The following is a 21,626-nucleotide window of genomic DNA, read 5'->3' on the forward strand; positions in this document are numbered from 1 at the left end:
ACACTCACACACACACTCACACACACACTCTCACACACTCACACACACACACACTCACATACACACACACTCTCACACACACACACTCACTCACACACACACTCACACACACACTCACACACACACTCTCACACACACTCACACACACACTCTCACACACACTCACACACACACACACACTCACACACTCACTCACACACACTCACACACACACTCACACACACTCACACACTCTCACACACTCACACACACTCACTCACACACACACACTCACACTCACTCACTCACACACACTCACACTCACACACACTCACACACACACTCACACACACACACTCACAGACACACTCACACTCACACACTCTCACACACTCACACACACACTCACACACACACACACACTCACACACTCACACTCACACACACACATACACTCACACACTCACACACACAAACACACACACACACACACCACCACCCCCAGCCCTGCCCCCACAGTGGGCGGGGCAGCACCAGCCCTGACTTCACTCTGGGCGGGGATTGCAGGATGGCCCAAGGGCCTGGCTGTTTACCCCACCTCTGCGCCCTGCCCGCGTGCTTGTGGCCCTGGGGGTCCCGGGACTCCTGCCCTCCAGGCCCCAGGCTCACGGGAACTGGTCCTGTCTAGACACCAGGAGCAGAGGTGAAGCCCAGGGGCGATGGGGAGCCCCCTCATTCAGGTGGCCGGGCTTTCAGTGCACAGAGCGGGTAGGCGGAGGAGGGGCTCAGTGCAGCCCCCCACTCAGGCTGGGCCTCCTAGGCAGGGACAGGTGGTCTCTGCGTGTGGGGGGCTTTGCCGGGAGACAACCGCACACTCAGGATGAAGGGCTAGCCTCCTCCAACCGGTCACTGCAGCCCTGCCCAGCCTGCCCTGGAGGCCGGGCTATGGGCCGGCGGCCACCGCGGAGGGTCTCAGCCACCACCCAGAGGAAGGCCAGAGCGCAGGTGACTGGACACGCACGCACACACGCTCAGGGTGCAGAGCCCAGGCCCAGATACAGCCAGGGATCCGTGTCTGCGGCCAAAGGACACTGGGAACAAAGGGCCTGTGCACAGTCACAGGGCAGCACTGGAGTGCCCCGTGCACCGAGCACCAGACAGTGAGCATCCAGCCCTGCCCCTGTGCACCGAGCACCAGACACTGAGCACCCAGCCCTGCCCCTGTGCACCGAGCACAGACAGTGAGCACCCAGCCCTGCCCCTGTGCACCGAGCACCAGACACTGAGCACCCAGCCCTGTCCCTGTGCACCCAGCACAGATACTGAGCACCCAGCCCTGCCCCTGTGCACCGAGCACCAGACACTGAGCACCCAGCCGTGCCCCTGTGCACCGAACACCAGACAGTGAGCACCCAGCCCTGCCCCTGTGCACCGAGCACCAGACACTAAGCACCCAGCCCTGCCCCTATGCACTGAGCACAGACAGTGAGCACCCAGCCCTGCCCCTGTGCACCGAGCACCAGACACTGAGCACCCAGCCCTGCCCCTGTGCACCGAGCACCAGACACTGAGCACCCAGCCCTGCCCCTGTGCACCGAGCACCAGACACTGAGCACCCAGCCCTGCCCCTGTGCACTGAGCACCAGACACTGAGCACCCAGCCCTGCCCCTGTGCACCGAGCACCAGACACTGAGCACCCAGCTCTGCCCCGTGCACCGAGCACCAGACACTCAGCACCCAGCCCTGCCCCTGTGCACCGAGCACTAGACACTGAGCACCCAGCCCTGCCCCTGTGCACCGAGCACCAGACAGTGAGCACCCAGCCCTGCCCCTGTGCACCGAGCACAGATACTGAGCACCCAACCCTGCCCCTGTGCACCGAGCACCAGACAGTGAGCACCCAGCCCTGCCCCTGTGCACCGAGCACCAGACAGTGAGCACCCAGCCCTGCCCCTGTGCACCGAGCACCAGACACTAAGCACCCAGCCCTGCCCCTGTGCACTGAGCACAGACAGTGAGCACCCAGCCCTGCCCCTGTGCACCGAGAACCAGACACTGAGCACCCAGCCCTGCCCCTGTGCACCGAGCACCAGACAGTGAGCACCCAGCCCTGCCCCTGTGCACTGAGCACAGACAGTGAGCACCCAGCCCTGCCCCTGTGCACCGAGCACCAGACACTGAGCACCCAGCCCTGCCCCTGTGCACTGAGCACAGACAGTGAACACCCAGCCCTGCCCCTGTGCACCGAGCACCAGACACTGAGCACCCAGCCCTGCCCCTGTGCATCGAGCACCAGACACTGAGCACCCAGCCCTGCCCCTGTGCACTGAGCACAGACAGTGAGCACCCAGCCCTGCCCCTGTGCACCGAGCACAGACAGTGAGCACCCAGCCCTGCCCCTGTGCACCGAGCACCAGACACTGAGCACCCAGCCCTGCCCCTGTGCACCGAGCACCAGACACTGAGCACCCAGCCCTGCCCCTGTGCACCGAGCACCAGACACTGAGCACCCAGCCCTGCCCCTGTGCACTGAGCACCAGACACTGAGCACCCAGCTCTGCCCCGTGCACCGAGCACCAGACACTCAGCACCCAGCCCTGCCCCTGTGCACCGAGCACCAGACACTGAGCACCCAGCCCTGCCCCTGTGCACCGAGCACCAGACAGTGAGCACCCAGCCCTGCCCCTGTGCACCGAGCACAGATACTGAGCACCCAGCCCTGCCCCTGTGCACCGAGCCCCAGACACTGAGCACCCAGCCCTGCCCCTGTGCACCGAGCACCAGACACTGAGCACCCAGCCCTGCCCCTGTGCACCGAGCACCAGACACTAAGCACCCAGCCCTGCCCCTGTGCACTGAGCACAGACAGTGAGCACCCAGCCCTGCCCCTGTGCACCGAGAACCAGACACTGAGCACCCAGCCCTGCCCCTGTGCACCGAGCACCAGACAGTGAGTACCCAGCTCTGCCCCTGTGCACTGAGCACAGACAGTGAGCACCCAGCCCTGCCCCTGTGCACCGAGCACCAGACACTGAGCACCCAGCCCTGCCCCTGTGCACTGAGCACAGACAGTGAACACCCAGCCCTGCCCCTGTGCACCGAGCACCAGACACTGAGCACCCAGCCCTGCCCCTGTGCATCGAGCACCAGACAGTGAGCACCCAGCCCTGCCCCTGTGCACTGAGCACAGACAGTGAGCACCCAGCCCTGCCCCTGTGCACCGAGCACAGACAGTGAGCACCCAGCCCTGCCCCTGTGCACCGAGCACCAGACACTGAGCACCCAGCCCTGCCCCTGTGCACCGAGCACCAGACACTGAGCACCCAGCCCTGCCCCTGTGCACCGAGCACCAGACACTGAGCACCCAGCCCTGCCCCTGTGCACTGAGCACCAGACACTGAGCACCCAGCCCTGCCCCTGTGCACCGAGCACCAGACACTGAGCACCCAGCTCTGCCCCGTGCACCGAGCACCAGACACTCAGCACCCAGCCCTGCCCCTGTGCACCGAGCACCAGACACTGAGCACACAGCCCTGCCCCTGTGCACCGAGCACCAGACACTGAGCACCCAGCCCTGCCCCTGTGCACCGAGCACAGATACTGAGCACCCAGCCCTGCCCCTGTGCACCGAGCCCCAGACACTGAGCACCCAGCCCTGCCCCTGTGCACCGAGCACCAGACAGTGAGCACCCAGCCCTGCCCCTGTGCACCGAGCACCAGACACTGAGCACCCAGCCCTGCCCCTGTGCACCGAGCACCAGACACTGAGCACACAGCCCTGCCCCTGTGCAACGAGCACCAGACAGTGAGCACCCAGCCCTGCCCCGTGCACCGAGCCCCAGACAGTGAGCACGCAGCCCTGCCCCGTGCACCGAGCCCCAGACAGTGAGCACGCAGCCCTGCCCCTGTGCACCGAGCCCCAGACACTGAGCACCCAGCCCTGCCCCTGTGCACCGAGCACCAGACACTGAGCACCCAGCCCTGCTCCTGTGCACCGAGCACCAGACACTGAGCATCCAGCCCTGCCCCTGTGCACTGAGCACTGACAGTGAGCACCCAGCCCTGCCCCTGTGCACCGAGCACCAGACACTGAGCACACAGCCCTGCCCCTGTGCACCGAGCACCAGACACTGAGCACCCAGCCCTGCCCCGTGCACCGAGCCCCAGACAGTGAGCACGCAGCCCTGCCCCGTGCACCGAGCCCCAGACACTGAGCACCCAGCCCTGCCCCTGTGCACCGAGCACAGACACTGAGCACCCAGCCCTGCCCCTGTGCACTGAGCACCAGACAGTGAGCACGCAGCCCTGCCCCTGTGCACCGAGCACCAGACACTGAGCACCCAGCCCTGCCCCTGTGCACTGAGCACCAGACAGTGAGCACCCAGTCCTGCCCCAGTACACCGAGCACCAGACAGTGAGCACGCAGCCCTGCCCCTGTGCACCGAGCACCAGACACTGAGCACCCAGCCCTGCCCCTGTGCACCGAGCACCAGACAGTGAGCACCCAGCCCTGCCCCGTGCACCGAGCCCCAGACAGTGAGCACCCAGCCCTGCCCCTGTGCACCGAGCACCAGACACTGAGCACCCAGCCCTGCCCCAGTGCACCGAGCACCAGACAGTGAGCACCCAGCCCTGCCCCTGTGCACCGAGCACCAGACACTGAGCACCCAGCCCTGCCCCCGTGCACCGAGCACAGATACTGAGCACCCAGCCCTGCCCCTGTGCACCGAGCCCCAGACAGTGAGCACCCAGCCCTGCCCCTGTGCACCGAGCACCAGACAGTGAGCACCCAGCCCTGCCCCTGTGCACCGAGCACCAGACAGTGAGCACCCAGCCCTGCCCCTGTGCACTGAGCACAGACAGTGAGCACCCAGCCCTGCCCCTGTGCACCGAGCACCAGACACTGAGCACCCAGCCCTGCACCTGTGCACTGAGCACAGACAGTGAACACCCAGCCCTGCCCCTGTGCACCGAGCACCAGACACTGAGCACCCAGCCCTGCCCCTGTGCATCGAGCACCAGACAGTGAGCACCCAGCCCTGCCCCTGTGCACTGAGCACAGACAGTGAGCACCCAGCCCTGCCCCTGTGCACCGAGCACCAGACACTGAGCACCCAGCCCTGCCCCTGTGCATCGAGCACCAGACAGTGAGCACACAGCCCTACCCCGTGCACCGAGCCCCAGACAGTGAGCACCCAGCCCTGCCCCAGTGCACCGAGCACCAGACACTGAGCACCCAGCCCTGCCCCTGTGCACCGAGCACCAGACACTGAGCACCCAGCCCTGCCCCTGTGCACCGAGCACCAGACAGTGAGCACCCAGCACTGCCCCTGTGCACTGAGCACAGACACTAAGCACCCAGCTCTGCCCCTGTGCACTGAGCACAGACAGTGAGCACCCAGCCCTGCCCCTGTGCACCGAGCACCAGACACTGAGCACACAGCCCTGCCCCTGTGCACCAAGCACCAGACAGTGAGCACCCAGCCCTGCCCCGTGCACCGAGGCCCAGACAGTGAGCACGCAGCTCTGCCCCTGTGCACCGAGCACCAGACACTGAGCACCCAGCCCTGCCCCTGTGCACTGAGCACCAGACAGTGAGCACCCAGCCCTGCCCCTGTGCACCGAGCACCAGACAGTGAGCACCCAGCCCTGCCCCTGTGCACCGAGCACCAGACACTGAGCACCCAGCCCTGCCCCTGTGCACTGAGCACAGACACTAAGCACCCAGCTCTGCCCCTGTGCACTGAGCACAGACAGTGAGCACCCAGCCCTGCCCCTGTGCACCGAGCACCAGACACTGAGCACACAGCCCTGCCCCTGTGCACCGAGCACCAGACACTGAGCACCCAGCTCTGCCCCTGTGCACTGAGCACCAGACAGTGAGCACCCAGCCCTGCCCCGTGCACCTAGCCCCAGACAGTGAGCACCCAGCCCTGCCCCTGTGCACCGAGCACCAGACACTGAGCACCCAGCCCTGCCCCTGTGCATCGAGCACCAGACACTGAGCACCCAGCCCTGCCCCGTGCACCGAGCCCCAGACAGTGAGCACCCAGCCCTGCCCTTGTGCACCGAGCACCAGACAGTGAGCACCCAGCCCTGCCCCTGTGCACCGAGCACCAGACATTGAGCACCCTGCCCTGCCCCTGTGCACTGAGCACAGACAGTGAGCACCCAGCCCTGCCCCTGTGCACCGAGCACCAGACACTAAGCACCCAGCCCTGCCCCTGTGGACTGAGCACAGACAGAGAGCACCCAGCCCTGCCCCTGTGCACCGAGCACCAGACACTGAGCACCCAGCCCTGCCCCTGTGCACTGAGCACAGACAGTGAGCACCCAGTCCTGCCCCTGTGCACCGAGCACCAGACACTGAGCACACAGCCCTGCCCCTGTGCACCGAGCACCAGACACTGAGCACCCAGCCCTGCCCCGTGCACCGAGCCCCAGACAGTGAGCACGCAGCCCTGCCCCGTGCACCGAGCCCCAGACAGTGAGCACGCAGCCCTGCCCCTGTGCACCGAGCACAGACACTGAGCATCCAGCCCTGCCCCTGTGCACTGAGCACCAGACAGTGAGCACCCAGCCCTGCCCCTGTGCACCGAGCACCAGACACTGAGCACCCAGCTCTGCCCCGTGCACTGAGCACCGGACAGTGAGCACCCAGCCCTGCCCCAGTGCACCGAGCACCAGACAGTGAGCACGCAGCCCTGTCCCTGTGCACCGAGCACCAGACACTGAGCACCCACCCTGCCCCTGTGCACCGTGCACCAGACACTGAGCACCCAGCCCTGCCCCTGTGCACCGAGCACCAGACACTGAGCACACAGCCCTGCCCCTGTGCAACGAGCACCAGACACTGAGCACCCAGCCCTGCCCCGTGCACCGAGCCCCAGACAGTGAGCACGCAGCCCTGCCCCGTGCACCGAGCCCCAGACAGTGAGCACGCAGCCCTGCCCCTGTGCACCGAGCCCCAGACAGTGAGCACGCAGCCCTGCCCCGTGCACCGAGCCCCAGACAGTGAGCACGCAGCCCTGCCCCTGTGCACCGAGCCCCAGACACTGAGCACCCAGCTCTGCCCCTGTGCACCGAGCACCAGACACTGAGCACCCAGCCCTGCTCCTGTGCACCGAGCACCAGACACTGAGCATCCAGCCCTGCCCCTGTACACTGAGCACTGACAGTGAGCACCCAGCCCTGCCCCTGTGCACCGAGCACCAGACACTGAGCACACAGCCCTGCCCCTGTGCACCGAGCACCAGACACTGAGCACCCAGCCCTGCCCCGTGCACCGAGCCCCAGACAGTGAGCACGCAGCCCTGCCCCGTGCACCGAGCCCCAGACACTGAGCACCCAGCCCTGCTCCTGTGCACCGAGCACAGACACTGAGCACCCAGCCCTGCCCCTGTGCACTGAGCACCAGACAGTGAGCACGCAGCCCTGCCCCTGTGCACCGAGCACCAGACACTGAGCACCCAGCCCTGCCCCTGTGCACTGAGCACCAGACAGTGAGCACCCAGTCCTGCCCCAGTACACCGAGCACCAGACAGTGAGCACGCAGCCCTGCCCCTGTGCACCGAGCACCAGACACTGAGCACCCAGCCCTGCCCCAGTGCACCGAGCACCAGACAGTGAGCACCCAGCCCTGCCCCTGTGCACCGAGCACCAGACACTGAGCACCCAGCCCTGCCCCTGTGCACCGAGCACAGATACTGAGCACCCAGCCCTGCCCCTGTGCACCGAGCACCAGACAGTGAGCACCCAGCCCTGCCCCTGTGCACCGAGCCCCAGACAGTGAGCACCCAGCCCTGCCCCTGTGCACTGAACACCAGACACTGAGCACCCAGCCCTGCCCCCGTGCACAGAGCCCCAGACAGTGAGCACGCAGCCCTGCCCCGTGCACCGAGCCCCAGACAGTGAGCACGCAGCCCTGCCCCTGTGCACCGAGCACCAGACACTGAGCACCCAGCCCTGCCCCTGTGCATCGAGCACCAGACAGTGAGCACCCAGCCCTGCCCCTGTGCACTGAGCACAGACAGTGAGCACCCAGCCCTGCCCCTGTGCACCGAGCACAGACAGTGAGCACCCAGCCCTGCCCCTGTGCACCGAGCACCAGACACTGAGCACCCAGCCCTGCCCCTGTGCACCGAGCACCAGACACTGAGCACCCAGCCCTGCCCCTGTGCACCGAGCACCAGACACTGAGCACCCAGCCCTGCCCCTGTGCACTGAGCACCAGACACTGAGCACCCAGCTCTGCCCCGTGCACCGAGCACCAGACACTCAGCACCCAGCCCTGCCCCTGTGCACCGAGCACCAGACACTGAGCACCCAGCCCTGCCCCTGTGCACCGAGCACCAGACACTGAGCACCCAGCCCTGCCCCTGTGCACCGAGCACAGATACTGAGCACCCAGCCCTGCCCCTGTGCACCGAGCCCCAGACACTGAGCACCCAGCCCTGCCCCTGTGCACCGAGCACCAGACAGTGAGCACCCAGCCCTGCCCCTGTGCACCGAGCACCAGACACTGAGCACCCAGCCCTGCCCCTGTGCACCGAGCACCAGACACTGAGCACACAGCCCTGCCCCTGTGCAACGAGCACCAGACAGTGAGCACCCAGCCCTGCCCCGTGCACCGAGCCCCAGACAGTGAGCACGCAGCCCTGCCCCGTGCACCGAGCCCCAGACAGTGAGCACGCAGCCCTGCCCCTGTGCACCGAGCCCCAGACACTGAGCACCCAGCCCTGCCCCTGTGCACCGAGCACCAGACAGTGAGCACCCAGCCCTGCTCCTGTGCACCGAGCACCAGACACTGAGCATCCAGCCCTGCCCCTGTGCACTGAGCACTGACAGTGAGCACCCAGCCCTGCCCCTGTGCACCGAGCACCAGACACTGAGCACACAGCCCTGCCCCTGTGCACCGAGCACCAGACACTGAGCACCCAGCCCTGCCCCGTGCACCGAGCCCCAGACAGTGAGCACGCAGCCCTGCCCCGTGCACCGAGCCCCAGACACTGAGCACCCAGCCCTGCCCCTGTGCACCGAGCACAGACACTGAGCACCCAGCCCTGCCCCTGTGCACTGAGCACCAGACAGTGAGCACGCAGCCCTGCCCCTGTGCACCGAGCACCAGACACTGAGCACCCAGCCCTGCCCCTGTGCACTGAGCACCAGACAGTGAGCACCCAGTCCTGCCCCAGTACACCGAGCACCAGACAGTGAGCACGCAGCCCTGCCCCTGTGCACCGAGCACCAGACACTGAGCACCCAGCCCTGCCCCTGTGCACCGAGCACCAGACAGTGAGCACCCAGCCCTGCCCCGTGCACCGAGCCCCAGACAGTGAGCACCCAGCCCTGCCCCTGTGCACCGAGCACCAGACACTGAGCACCCAGCCCTGCCCCAGTGCACCGAGCACCAGACAGTGAGCACCCAGCCCTGCCCCTGTGCACCGAGCACCAGACACTGAGCACCCAGCCCTGCCCCTGTGCACCGAGCACAGATACTGAGCACCCAGCCCTGCCCCTGTGCACCGAGCCCCAGACAGTGAGCACCCAGCCCTGCCCCTGTGCACCGAGCACCAGACAGTGAGCACCCAGCCCTGCCCCTGTGCACCGAGCACCAGACAGTGAGCACCCAGCCCTGCCCCTGTGCACTGAGCACAGACAGTGAGCACCCAGCCCTGCCCCTGTGCACCGAGCACCAGACACTGAGCACCCAGCCCTGCACCTGTGCACTGAGCACAGACAGTGAACACCCAGCCCTGCCCCTGTGCACCGAGCACCAGACACTGAGCACCCAGCCCTGCCCCTGTGCATCGAGCACCAGACAGTGAGCACCCAGCCCTGCCCCTGTGCACTGAGCACAGACAGTGAGCACCCAGCCCTGCCCCTGTGCACCGAGCACCAGACACTGAGCACCCAGCCCTGCCCCTGTGCATCGAGCACCAGACAGTGAGCACACAGCCCTACCCCGTGCACCGAGCCCCAGACAGTGAGCACCCAGCCCTGCCCCAGTGCACCGAGCACCAGACACTGAGCACCCAGCCCTGCCCCTGTGCACCGAGCACCAGACACTGAGCACCCAGCCCTGCCCCTGTGCACCGAGCACCAGACAGTGAGCACCCAGCACTGCCCCTGTGCACTGAGCACAGACACTAAGCACCCAGCTCTGCCCCTGTGCACTGAGCACAGACAGTGAGCACCCAGCCCTGCCCCTGTGCACCGAGCACCAGACACTGAGCACACAGCCCTGCCCCTGTGCACCAAGCACCAGACAGTGAGCACCCAGCCCTGCCCCGTGCACCGAGCCCCAGACAGTGAGCACGCAGCTCTGCCCCTGTGCACCGAGCACCAGACACTGAGCACCCAGCCCTGCCCCTGTGCACTGAGCACCAGACAGTGAGCACCCAGCCCTGCCCCTGTGCACCGAGCACCAGACAGTGAGCACCCAGCCCTGCCCCTGTGCACCGAGCACCAGACACTGAGCACCCAGCCCTGCCCCTGTGCACTGAGCACAGACACTAAGCACCCAGCTCTGCCCCTGTGCACTGAGCACAGACAGTGAGCACCCAGCCCTGCCCCTGTGCACCGAGCACCAGACACTGAGCACACAGCCCTGCCCCTGTGCACCGAGCACCAGACACTGAGCACCCAGCTCTGCCCCTGTGCACTGAGCACCAGACAGTGAGCACCCAGCCCTGCCCCGTGCACCTAGCCCCAGACAGTGAGCACCCAGCCCTGCCCCTGTGCACCGAGCACCAGACACTGAGCACCCAGCCCTGCCCCTGTGCATCGAGCACCAGACAGTGAGCACCCAGCCCTGCCCCGTGCACCGAGCCCCAGACAGTGAGCACCCAGCCCTGCCCTTGTGCACCGAGCACCAGACAGTGAGCACCCAGCCCTGCCCCTGTGCACCGAGCACCAGACATTGAGCACCCTGCCCTGCCCCTGTGCACTGAGCACAGACAGTGAGCACCCAGCCCTGCCCCTGTGCACCGAGCACCAGACACTAAGCACCCAGCCCTGCCCCTGTGGACTGAGCACAGACAGAGAGCACCCAGCCCTGCCCCTGTGCACCGAGCACCAGACACTGAGCACCCAGCCCTGCCCCTGTGCACTGAGCACAGACAGTGAGCACCCAGTCCTGCCCCTGTGCACCGAGCACCAGACACTGAGCACACAGCCCTGCCCCTGTGCACCGAGCACCAGACACTGAGCACCCAGCCCTGCCCCGTGCACCGAGCCCCAGACAGTGAGCACGCAGCCCTGCCCCGTGCACCGAGCCCCAGACAGTGAGCACGCAGCCCTGCCCCTGTGCACCGAGCACAGACACTGAGCACCCAGCCCTGCCCCTGTGCACTGAGCACCAGACAGTGAGCACCCAGCCCTGCCCCTGTGCACCGAGCACCAGACACTGAGCACCCAGCTCTGCCCCGTGCACTGAGCACCGGACAGTGAGCACCCAGCCCTGCCCCAGTGCACCGAGCACCAGACAGTGAGCACGCAGCCCTGTCCCTGTGCACCGAGCACCAGACACTGAGCACCCACCCTGCCCCTGTGCACCGAGCACCAGACACTGAGCACCCAGCCCTGCCCCTGTGCACCGAGCACCAGACACTGAGCACACAGCCCTGCCCCTGTGCAACGAGCACCAGACACTGAGCACCCAGCCCTGCCCCGTGCACCGAGCCCCAGACAGTGAGCACGCAGCCCTGCCCCGTGCACCGAGCCCCAGACACTGAGCACCCAGCCCTGCCCCTGTGCACCGAGCACCAGACACTGAGCACCCAGCCCTGCCCCGTGCACCGAGCCCCAGACAGTGAGCACGCAGCCCTGCCCCTGTGCACCGAGCCCCAGACAGTGAGCACGCAGCCCTGCCCCGTGCACCGAGCCCCAGACAGTGAGCACGCAACCCTGCCCCTGTGCACCGAGCCCCAGACACTGAGCACCCAGCTCTGCCCCTGTGCACCGAGCACCAGACACTGAGCACACAGCCCTGCCCCTGTGCACCGAGCACCAGACACTGAGCACCCAGCCCTGCCCCGTGCACCGAGCCCCAGACAGTGAGCACGCAGCCCTGCCCCGTGCACCGAGCCCCAGACACTGAGCACCCAGCCCTGCCCCTGTGCACCGAGCACAGACACTGAGCACCCAGCCCTGCCCCTGTGCACTGAGCACCAGACAGTGAGCACGCAGCCCTGCCCCTGTGCACCGAGCACCAGACACTGAGCACCCAGCCCTGCCCCTGTGCACTGAGCACCAGACAGTGAGCACCCAGTCCTGCCCCAGTACACCGAGCACCAGACAGTGAGCACGCAGCCCTGCCCCTGTGCACCGAGCACCAGACACTGAGCACCCAGCCCTGCCCCTGTGCACCGAGCACCAGACAGTGAGCACCCAGCCCTGCCCCGTGCACCGAGCCCCAGACAGTGAGCACCCAGCCCTGCCCCTGTGCACCGAGCACCAGACACTGAGCACCCAGCCCTGCCCCAGTGCACCGAGCACCAGACAGTGAGCACCCAGCCCTGCCCCTGTGCACCGAGCACCAGACACTGAGCACCCAGCCCTGCCCCTGTGCACCGAGCACAGATACTGAGCACCCAGCCCTGCCCCTGTGCACCGAGCCCCAGACAGTGAGCACCCAGCCCTGCCCCTGTGCACTGAACACCAGACACTGAGCACCCAGCCCTGCCCCCGTGCACCGAGCCCCAGACAGTGAGCACGCAGCCCTGCCCCGTGCACCGAGCCCCAGACAGTGAGCACGCAGCCCTGCCCCTGTGCACCGAGCCCCATACACTGAGCACCCAGCTCTGCCCCTGTGCACCGAGCACCAGACACTGAGCACCCAGCCCTGCTCCTGTGCACCGAGCACCAGACACTGAGCATCCAGCCCTGCCCCTGTGCACTGAGCACTGACAGTGAGCACCCAGCCCTGCCCCTGTGCACCGAGCACCAGACACTGAGCACACAGCCCTGCCCCTGTGCACCGAGCACCAGACACTGAGCACCCAGCCCTGCCCCGTGCACCGAGCCCCAGACAGTGAGCACGCAGCCCTGCCCCGTGCACCAGCCCCAGACACTGAGCACCCAGCCCTGCCCCTGTGCACCGAGCACAGACACTGAGCACCCAGCCCTGCCCCTGTGCACTGAGCACCAGACAGTGAGCACGCAGCCCTGCCCCTGTGCACCGAGCACCAGACACTGAGCACCCAGCCCTGCCCCTGTGCACTGAGCACCAGACAGTGAGCACCCAGTCCTGCCCCAGTACACCGAGCACCAGACAGTGAGCACGCAGCCCTGCCCCTGTGCACCGAGCACCAGACACTGAGCACCCAGCCCTGCCCCTGTGCACCGAGCACCAGACAGTGAGCACCCAGCCCTGCCCCGTGCACCGAGCCCCAGACAGTGAGCACCCAGCCTTGCCCCTGTGCACCGAGCACCAGACACTGAGCACCCAGCCCTGCCCCTGTGCACCGAGCACCAGACAGTGAGCACCCAGCCCTGCCCCTGTGCACCGAGCACCAGACACTGAGCACCCAGCCCTGCCCCTGTGCACCGAGCACAGATACTGAGCACCCAGCCCTGCCCCTGTGCACCGAGCACCAGACACTGAGCACCCAGCCCTGCCCCTGTGCACTGAGCACAGACAGTGAGCACCCAGCCCTGCCCCTGTGCACCGAGCACCAGACAGTGAGCACCCAGTCCTGCCCCTGTGCACCGAGCACCAGACAGTGAGCACCCAGCCCTGCCCCTGTGCACCGAGCACCAGACACTGAGCACCCAGCCCTGCTCCTGTGCACCGAGCACCAGACAGTGAGCACCCAGCCCTGCTCCAAGGCTTAGGCTCTAATTAAACAAGGTGCACTTGTTGTGTCCAGACCACAATGACAGATGGTGAAGTGCAGCCCCCTGCTGCCCTTTGGTATCTGGTGCCCCCGAATCCCCCACCCCCTGACCATGGCAGAGTGAGGCTCTGCTGGGCCTCCCAGACTGGGTCCCCAGAAGTGACCCCCCTGTCTGACAAGCCCAACGGAGGGCAGCGCTGACAGCTGACCACCGTGGGGCATCTGACTCTGCCCTGGGGTCCCCCTCCCCAACTCAGGGCAGCATTTTGCACCATTGTCCCCATTTTGCACCTGTGGGCTTCAGAACCCACATGCACGGAGCTTTCCTGTGTCTTAAGAGATCAGTTCTTTTTCTCCTCCTGCTTTGTGGGCATTAGTTCCTTCTGCCAGCCCTTGGGGCTGGGGGAGTCCTCTCTGCCTGCAGGCGTTCTGCAGGATGCAGCCCTGCCCACGCCACTACCCCATCTGCTGGGTTAGGGTAGATAAGACCCAGCTGGGAAGTCCCACAGCTTCCCACTCTCTCCAGGGGGCAACTTCTGTTTTGTTTGAGACTGAAAGACCTGACCAGAGTGGTGCCCAAATGAAGCCCTCACACTGCAGGTGAGCCCCTCCCTCTCCACCCAGAGCACTTCTCAGTGCCCTGCCCCCTCCCGCGGGCGGCTAAGCACAACACATGCACGTGTGGGCGGGGCGCGCCTCCAGCCTGGCACCAAACTGAAAGAGAAAGTGGGCTCTGGTCTCTCAGCAATGAACACGGAGAAGAGCAAGAGCTGGCAGAGTGCTGGGGGAGCCCTTCGGCACTGCTGGTGGGGTGTCCTTGGGCCCAGCCCCAAACATCCACAGGTCCCTGGAAACACTAGAAATGACCCTCCCACACAACCTGGCGGTCGCTCTCTAAGCATCTACCCAAGCATGCACACAAGACGGACAGAAATCTGCGTGCAGTGCTGTTCCTTGTGGTGCTACGTATGCTACCCAAAATGTGGTAAAGGACAAGTATTGCCGCGGTTGCACGGTGGAATTCTATACAACTCTGATCAAAGATGAAGATTTCTCTGTGATGTCGGTAACACAAATGGAGCTGGAGAGAATTGCATTGGGAGAAATGGACCAGGAGGATGAAGTGTGCTGGGAACAGTGGTGTGGCTGCCAGGTGTGTATTGTCCTGGTGCAATCAGAGCAAGAGGTTTCTCACCTGAGAACTGTGAGAGAGAATAGAAGACAGATGGGTGGGTTACCCCTGGAAAAGGGCAGCGATTTGCCCCCGGGTCTGGCAGACTTAAACAGGATGTCGAAATAGTTGAATTCCTCTGAACCCTCTTCTCCCCAGCGTGTTGCATAGGCTATAAAAATGTACTTGGGATGGGGCCGGGCAGTGGCACACTGGGTTATGCTCACATAATATGAAACGCAAGGATCACACAAGGATCCTGGTTTGAGCCCCCGGCTCCCCACCTGCGGGGGGGGTCACTTCACAAGCGGTGAAGCAGGTCTGCAGGTGTCTATCCTTCTATCCCTCTCTATTTCCCCGTCCCCTCTCAATTTTTTTCTGTTCTATCAAAAAAATTAAAAAATAAGTGGCCTCAGGAGCAGTGGATTCATAGTGCAGGCACCAAGCCCCAGTGGTAACCCTGGAGGCAAAAAAAAAAAAGTCCACTTAGGCCTGAGGACATACAGTTCCCCTTGTTCCCCAGGCTTTTTGCAGACGTGGAGAAAAGCAAGATGTCTGTTCATGGCTGAGTAGGAAGAGCACTGTGGCATGAATGTACAAACATGACAGTTTTTTGTCAGGCTGAGGGAGGACAGTTCCAGGCTTGGCCAGAGCAAAACCTCCAGCTCTCGCCTCGGGCCAGGGCTCACACCACTAGCTCGTCCGACCCTGGCTTTTCGGCTGCAGGGACCTGACTAGAATTTCAGTGGAGAAGACGCCCTGCCCCACCCCAGGTAGAAAGCGCATTCTGTCTCCGTAGCTGGCGGCTGAACAGGATGGGAAGCAACCCTGTGGAGCCAAGCTTCTGCCTGTCCCCAGAAGATGCAGGCGAGAAGCCCTTTCAGCCGTGAGCAGCCCTCCAGCCACTGCCTCTTCCGCCTCACCTTCAGGGCAGAGGCCTGACGGATTTTCTGACACACACCCCCACCCCCAACCTCTGCTAGTGGATATTTCTGTCTGTCTGTTCCAATAAACTTTCCGTGACTCTGGCTGGCTGCATGTTCACTTACTGTCTTGGGTGAAAATCACCAGCTAGATTTCCAAGGTCCTCAAAGACCTTAAATAACAGAGAGAAAACACCTGGCAGGTGGTCTAGGAGGTGGCACAGTGAATAAAGCATCAGACTCTCAAACATGAGGTCCTGAGTTCAATCCCCGGCGGCACATGTACCAAAATGATGTCTGGCTTTCTCTCTCCTCATGTGTTTCAAATAAATAAATAAAATATTTTTTAAAAAACAAACAAACACCTGGGAGAACAGGCGGTTATGCTCCAAACCACCAGCCCTGCCATGGCACTTGGTGGTGACCATGGAGGAGTAACACCAGGCACAGCCCTTGGGAAACGGAGTTCTCTGACTCTCAGGCTATCAGCCCGGCCAAAGCCCATGACAGCTGGTCCTTTATGCCATGGCGAGTCACAGCCCTCTGGGTCCCCTCTGCTTAGCTAGCCACCTCAGGGAACCATGTAGACGGTGAAGTCCCAGTGGAAAGAGACAGAGAGAGAGGGAGAAGGGAAAGGAGGAGCCATCATCTCTACAGTGTTATAGAAAGAAAAGAGGAAAGGAGGGAGCGCTGAGGTAGGACTTTTTTTTCTTTTTTTGACTAGAGCTCTGCTCAGCTCTGGCTGATGGTGGTATGGGGGATTGAACCTGGGACTTGGAAGCCTCAGGCAGGAGTCTTTTTGCAGAACCATTATGCTGTCTACCCTCCCACACACCCCACCCCCACCCCCACTTCCAAAACTGCCCTTTTTCTATGTTCCCCCATTCAGGAAAGTGCAAACCGGAACTCTCCACCTCCCCATCCAGCCCCCCTGCCTCAGCCTGAATGGGAGTGGACAGTCAGTCCCCAGCACGAGGAAGGGAGCCGGCAGTATTTCAGAGAGCAAAGGCGGGTTCCTTAGAGAAACCTCAAGTGCCTGAGGGTTTCCTAGATCACCGAGGGAAAGGAGGCTGGTCCAAGCTCAGGGGAAGAGCATCAGGCTGAGGTGGCTTTATCTCCAAACAGCCACATCCAGGCTGCTGTGAACAGGCCCTCAGGAGCCGCCCCTTGGTGTGGGTCTCCCTCCCTCCCTCCCTCCCTCCCCAGCACACTGCTCGACCATTCATGATGTTGCATCATTTCTTAAATACACTTTGGCTGGAGAAGTAGCTATGGCTCTGGGTGCAGTGTTGGGGGTTTATGAGGTGGGGGTGCACCCATGACACCCTCCCCCGGGGTGCTGTGACCCTCTCTGTGGGGGAGGGAGGCTCAGACCCTCTCCCATGGATGGCGCTGAGCAAGAAGGTGCAGACTCTCAGAGTGGGTGTCTCAGAGCACCTGGCCCTGGGCTGTGACCCCAGCATTGCAGCTCAGGCTGTGGCCTCCTGAGGGGACCCTGGGTCACCAGTCACCGGGGGGACACTCCCGCAGCCTGGAGTCCTCAGGTGCCCAGCACACCATCACCCCTAGACTGTAGGAAAGAGCCTATGGTTGGAGCTCTGGCATCTCTGTCTCACTTGAAACTCTCTCAAAGACAGAGGACCTAGTGGGGGTTGTATTGTTATATGGAAAACTTGGAAATGTTATGCATGTACAAACTATTGTATTTACTGTCGAATGTAAAACATTAATTCCCCAATAAAGAAATTTTAAAAAATTTAATTTTATATAATGTAAATAAAAGCAAATGTGTACTATATGTCCTTATATATACATATATACACATACATACATATATAGACTCTCTCAAAATTAATACATAACGGGGACCGGGCGGTAGTGCAGCGGGTTAAGCGCCCGTGGCGCAAAGTGCAAGGACCAGAGTAAGGATCCCGGTTCAAGCCCCCAGCTCCCCACTTGCAGGGGAGTCACTTCACAGGAAGCAGGCAGTGAAGCAGGTCTACACGTGTCTGTCTTTCTCTTCCCCTCTGTCTTCCCCTCCTCTCTCCATTTCTCTCTGTCCTATCCAACAACAATGACAACAATAATATTAACAACAACAAGGATAGACAACAAGGGCAACAAAAGGGAAAAGGTGGCCTCCAGGAGCAGTGGATTCGTGGTGCAGGCACTGAGCCCCAGCAATCACCCTAGAGGCAAAAAAAAAAAAAAAAAAGATAATAACACAAAGGTTTAGACAAGTAACTGATCTAGTTATGACACAGAAAAGTTCCACAGTATGGATTCTGAAGCCCGTGGTGCAAAATGGGGCACTTATGTTCTGAGTTAGGGAGGGGACCCCCACCACAGCAAGGAGGGGGACCCCCAGGACAGAGGGGGGCCAGGGCAGTGAGGCGGGGACCCCCAAGGCAGAGAGGAGGGCAGACTCCAGGGCAGAGCCAGATGCTCCATGGTCAGCTGTCAGCTCTGCCCTCTGCTGGGCTTGTCTGACAGGAAGGCCACTTCCAGGTGCCTGGTGCAGCTGAGTTTCTCTGCCATGGTCAGGGGAGTAGTGGTCTTCGAGGACCTGCACAGCCTCAGAGTGTCACAAGGGGGGGCAGTCTGGGTCCCTCTAGTTAGGGTGGTCTTCAATCTGCAGAACTTCAAATCTGGAAAACTCAGCACCCCACACAGACTAGCCACCCCTCCCTGACTTAGGGTGCGGGCTGAAGGGCTCAAAAGGAATTTTTTTTAATTCTTTATTGAGGAATTAATGTTTTACATTCAACAGTAAATACAATAGTTTGTACATGCATAACATTCCCCAGTTTCCCATTTAACAATACAACCCCCACTATGTCATTTATCATCCTTCATGGACCTGTATTCTCCCCACCCACCCACCCCAGAGTCTTTTACTTTGGTGTAATACTCCAATTCCATTTCAGGTTCGACTTGTGTTTTCTTTTCTGATCTTGTTTTTCAACTTCTGCTTGAGAGTGAGATCATCCCATATTCATCCTCCTGTTTCTGACTTATTTCACTCAACGTGATTTTTTCAAGGTCCATCCAAGATTGGCTGAAAACGGTGAAGTCACCATTTTTTCAGCTGAGTAGTATTCCATTGTGTATATAGACCACAACTTGCTCAGCCACTCATCTGCTGTTGGACACCTGGGTTGCTTCCAGGTTTTGGCTATTACAAATTGTGCTGCCAAGAACATATGTGTACACAGATCTTTTTGGATGGATGTGTTGGGTTCCTTAGGATATATCCCCAGGAGGGGAATTGCAGGGTCATAGGGTAGGTCCATTTCTAGCCTTCTGAGAGTTCTCCAGACTGTTCTCCACAGAGGTTGGACCAATTGACATTCCCACCAGCAGTGCAGGAGGGTTCCTTTGACCCCACACCCTCTCCAGCATTTGCTGCTGTTACCTTTTCTGATGTGTGACATTCTCATAGGAGTGAAGTGATATCTCGTTGTTGTCTTGATTTGAATTTCTCTGACAATCAGAGACTTGGAGCATTTTTTCATGTGTTTCTCGGCCTTTTGGATCTCTTCTGTGGTGAATATTCTGTCCAAGTCCTCCCCTCATTTTTGGATGGGGTTATTTGTTGTCTTGTTGTTGAGTCTGGCAAGCTCTTTATATATATATTGGTTATTAAACTCTTGTCTGATGTATGGCATGTAAAGATCTCCCATTCTGTGAGGGGTCTCTTGGTTTGGGTAGTGGTTTCTTTTGCTGTGAAGAAGCTTTTTAATTTGATGTAGTCTCATAGGTTTATACTTGCCTTAGTCTTCTTTGTAATTGGACTTATTTCATTGTAGATGTCTTTAAAATTTATGCGGAAAAGAGTTCTGCCAATATTTTCCTCTAAGTATTTGATAGTTTGTGGTCTAACATCCAAGTCCTTGATCCACTTGGAATTTACTTTTGTATTTGGTGAAATACAGTGGTTCAGTTTCATTCTTCTGCATGTTTCAACCCATTGTTTCCAACAACATTTGTTGAAGAGACTCTGCTTTCTCCATTTAATAGTCTGGGCCCCTTTGTCAAAGATTAGATGTCCATAGGTGTGGGGGCTCATTTCTGGGCTCTCAATTCTATTCCACTGGTCAGTGTGTCTATTCATGTTCCAGTACCAAGCAATTTTGATGACAACTGCCCTATAATACAGTTTGAGATCTGGGAGTGTGATGCCTCCGGTTCTGTTCTTTTTTCTCAAGATTGTTTTGGCAATTCTAGGTCTTTTCTGGTTTCAGATAAACATTTGTAGCATTTGTTCTATTCTCCTAAAAAATGTGCTTGGGATCTTGATGGGGATAGCATTAAATTTGTAGATGGCTCTGGGTAATATATTCATTCTGATGATGTTAATTCTTCCTACCCATGAACATGGAATATCTTTCCACTTCTTGTGTCTTTTTCAATTTCTTTGAGTAGTGACTCATAATTTTCAGTATACAAGTCTTTCACTTCCTTGGTTAGATTTACTCCTAGATATTTTATTGTTTTTGTTGCTATAGTAAAAGGAACTGATTTCTGGATTTCAATTTCTTCTAACTTAGTGTTTGCATAGAGGAATGCCACTTTTTTTTTAAATAATTTATTTCTTTATTGGGGAATTAATGCTTTACATTCAACAGTAAATACAATAGTTTGTACATGCATAACATTCCCCAGTTTCCCATTTAATAATACAACCCCCACTATTTCATTCATCATTTTTCATGGACCTGTATTCTGCCCACCCACCCACTCACTCCAGAGTCTTTTACTTTGGTGTAATACTCCAATTCCATTTCAGGTTCGACTTGTGTTTTCTTTTCTAATCTTGTTTTTCAACTTCGGCCTGAGAGTGAGATCATCCCATATTCATCCTTCTGTTTCTGACTTATTTCACTCAACATGATTTTTTCAAGGTCCATCCAAGATCGGCTGAAAATGGTGAAGTCACCATTTTTTACAGCTGAGTAATATTCCATTGTGTATATATACCACAACTTGCTCAGCCACTCATCTATTGTTGGACACCTGGGTTGCTTCCAGGTTTTGGCTATTACAAATTGTGCTGCCAAGAACATATGTGTACACAGATCTTTTTGGATGGATGTGTTGGGTTCCTTAGGATATATCCCCAGGAGGGGAATTGCAGGGTCATAGGGTAGGTCCATTTCTAGCCTTCTGAGAGTTCTCCAGACTGTTCTCCACAGAGGTTGGACCAATTGATATTCCCAACAGCAGTGCAGGAGGGTTCCTTTGACCCCACACCCTCTCCAGCATTTGCTGCTGTTACCTTTTCTGATGTATGACATTCTCACAGGAGTGAAGTGATATCTCATTGTTGTCTTGATTTGAATTTCTCTGACAATCAGAGACTTGGAGCATTTTTTCATGTGTTTCTCAGCCTTTTGGATCTCTTCTGTGGTGAATATTCTGTCCAAGTCCTCCCCCCATTTTTGGATGGGGTTATTTGTTGTCTTGTTGTTGAGTCTGGCAAGCTCTTTATATATGTTGGTTATTAAACTCTTATCGGATGTATGGCATGTAAAGATCTTCTCCCATTCTGTGAGGGGTCTCTTGGTTTGGGTAGTGGTTTCTTTTGCTGTGAAGAAGCTTTTTAATTTGATGTAGTCCCATAGGTTTATACTTGCCTTAGTCTTCTTTGTAATTAGATTCATTTCATTGAAAATGTCTTTAAAATTTATGCGGAAAAAAGTTCTGCCAATATT

General features: G+C 59.9%; 1 protein-coding gene and 1 long non-coding RNA gene across 2 annotated transcripts in view; one reads left to right on the forward strand and one right to left on the reverse strand.

Annotated features, from left to right (window-relative positions):
• C16H15orf39 (chromosome 16 C15orf39 homolog) overlaps positions 1–21,626 on the reverse strand; it is a 68,654-nt gene that overhangs the window by 19,615 nt on the left and 27,413 nt on the right. The gene's annotated exons all lie outside the window — the stretch shown is intronic.
• LOC132533313 (uncharacterized) lies at positions 551–16,005 on the forward strand. The gene is made up of 3 exons (XR_009545193.1): positions 551–682; positions 14,564–14,971; positions 15,610–16,005. It is a non-coding gene; the product is annotated as an uncharacterized LOC132533313 (long non-coding RNA).

Source organism: Erinaceus europaeus, chromosome 16, assembly GCF_950295315.1.
Source record: "Erinaceus europaeus chromosome 16, mEriEur2.1, whole genome shotgun sequence".
Taxonomy (NCBI): Eukaryota; Metazoa; Chordata; class Mammalia; order Eulipotyphla; family Erinaceidae; genus Erinaceus; species Erinaceus europaeus.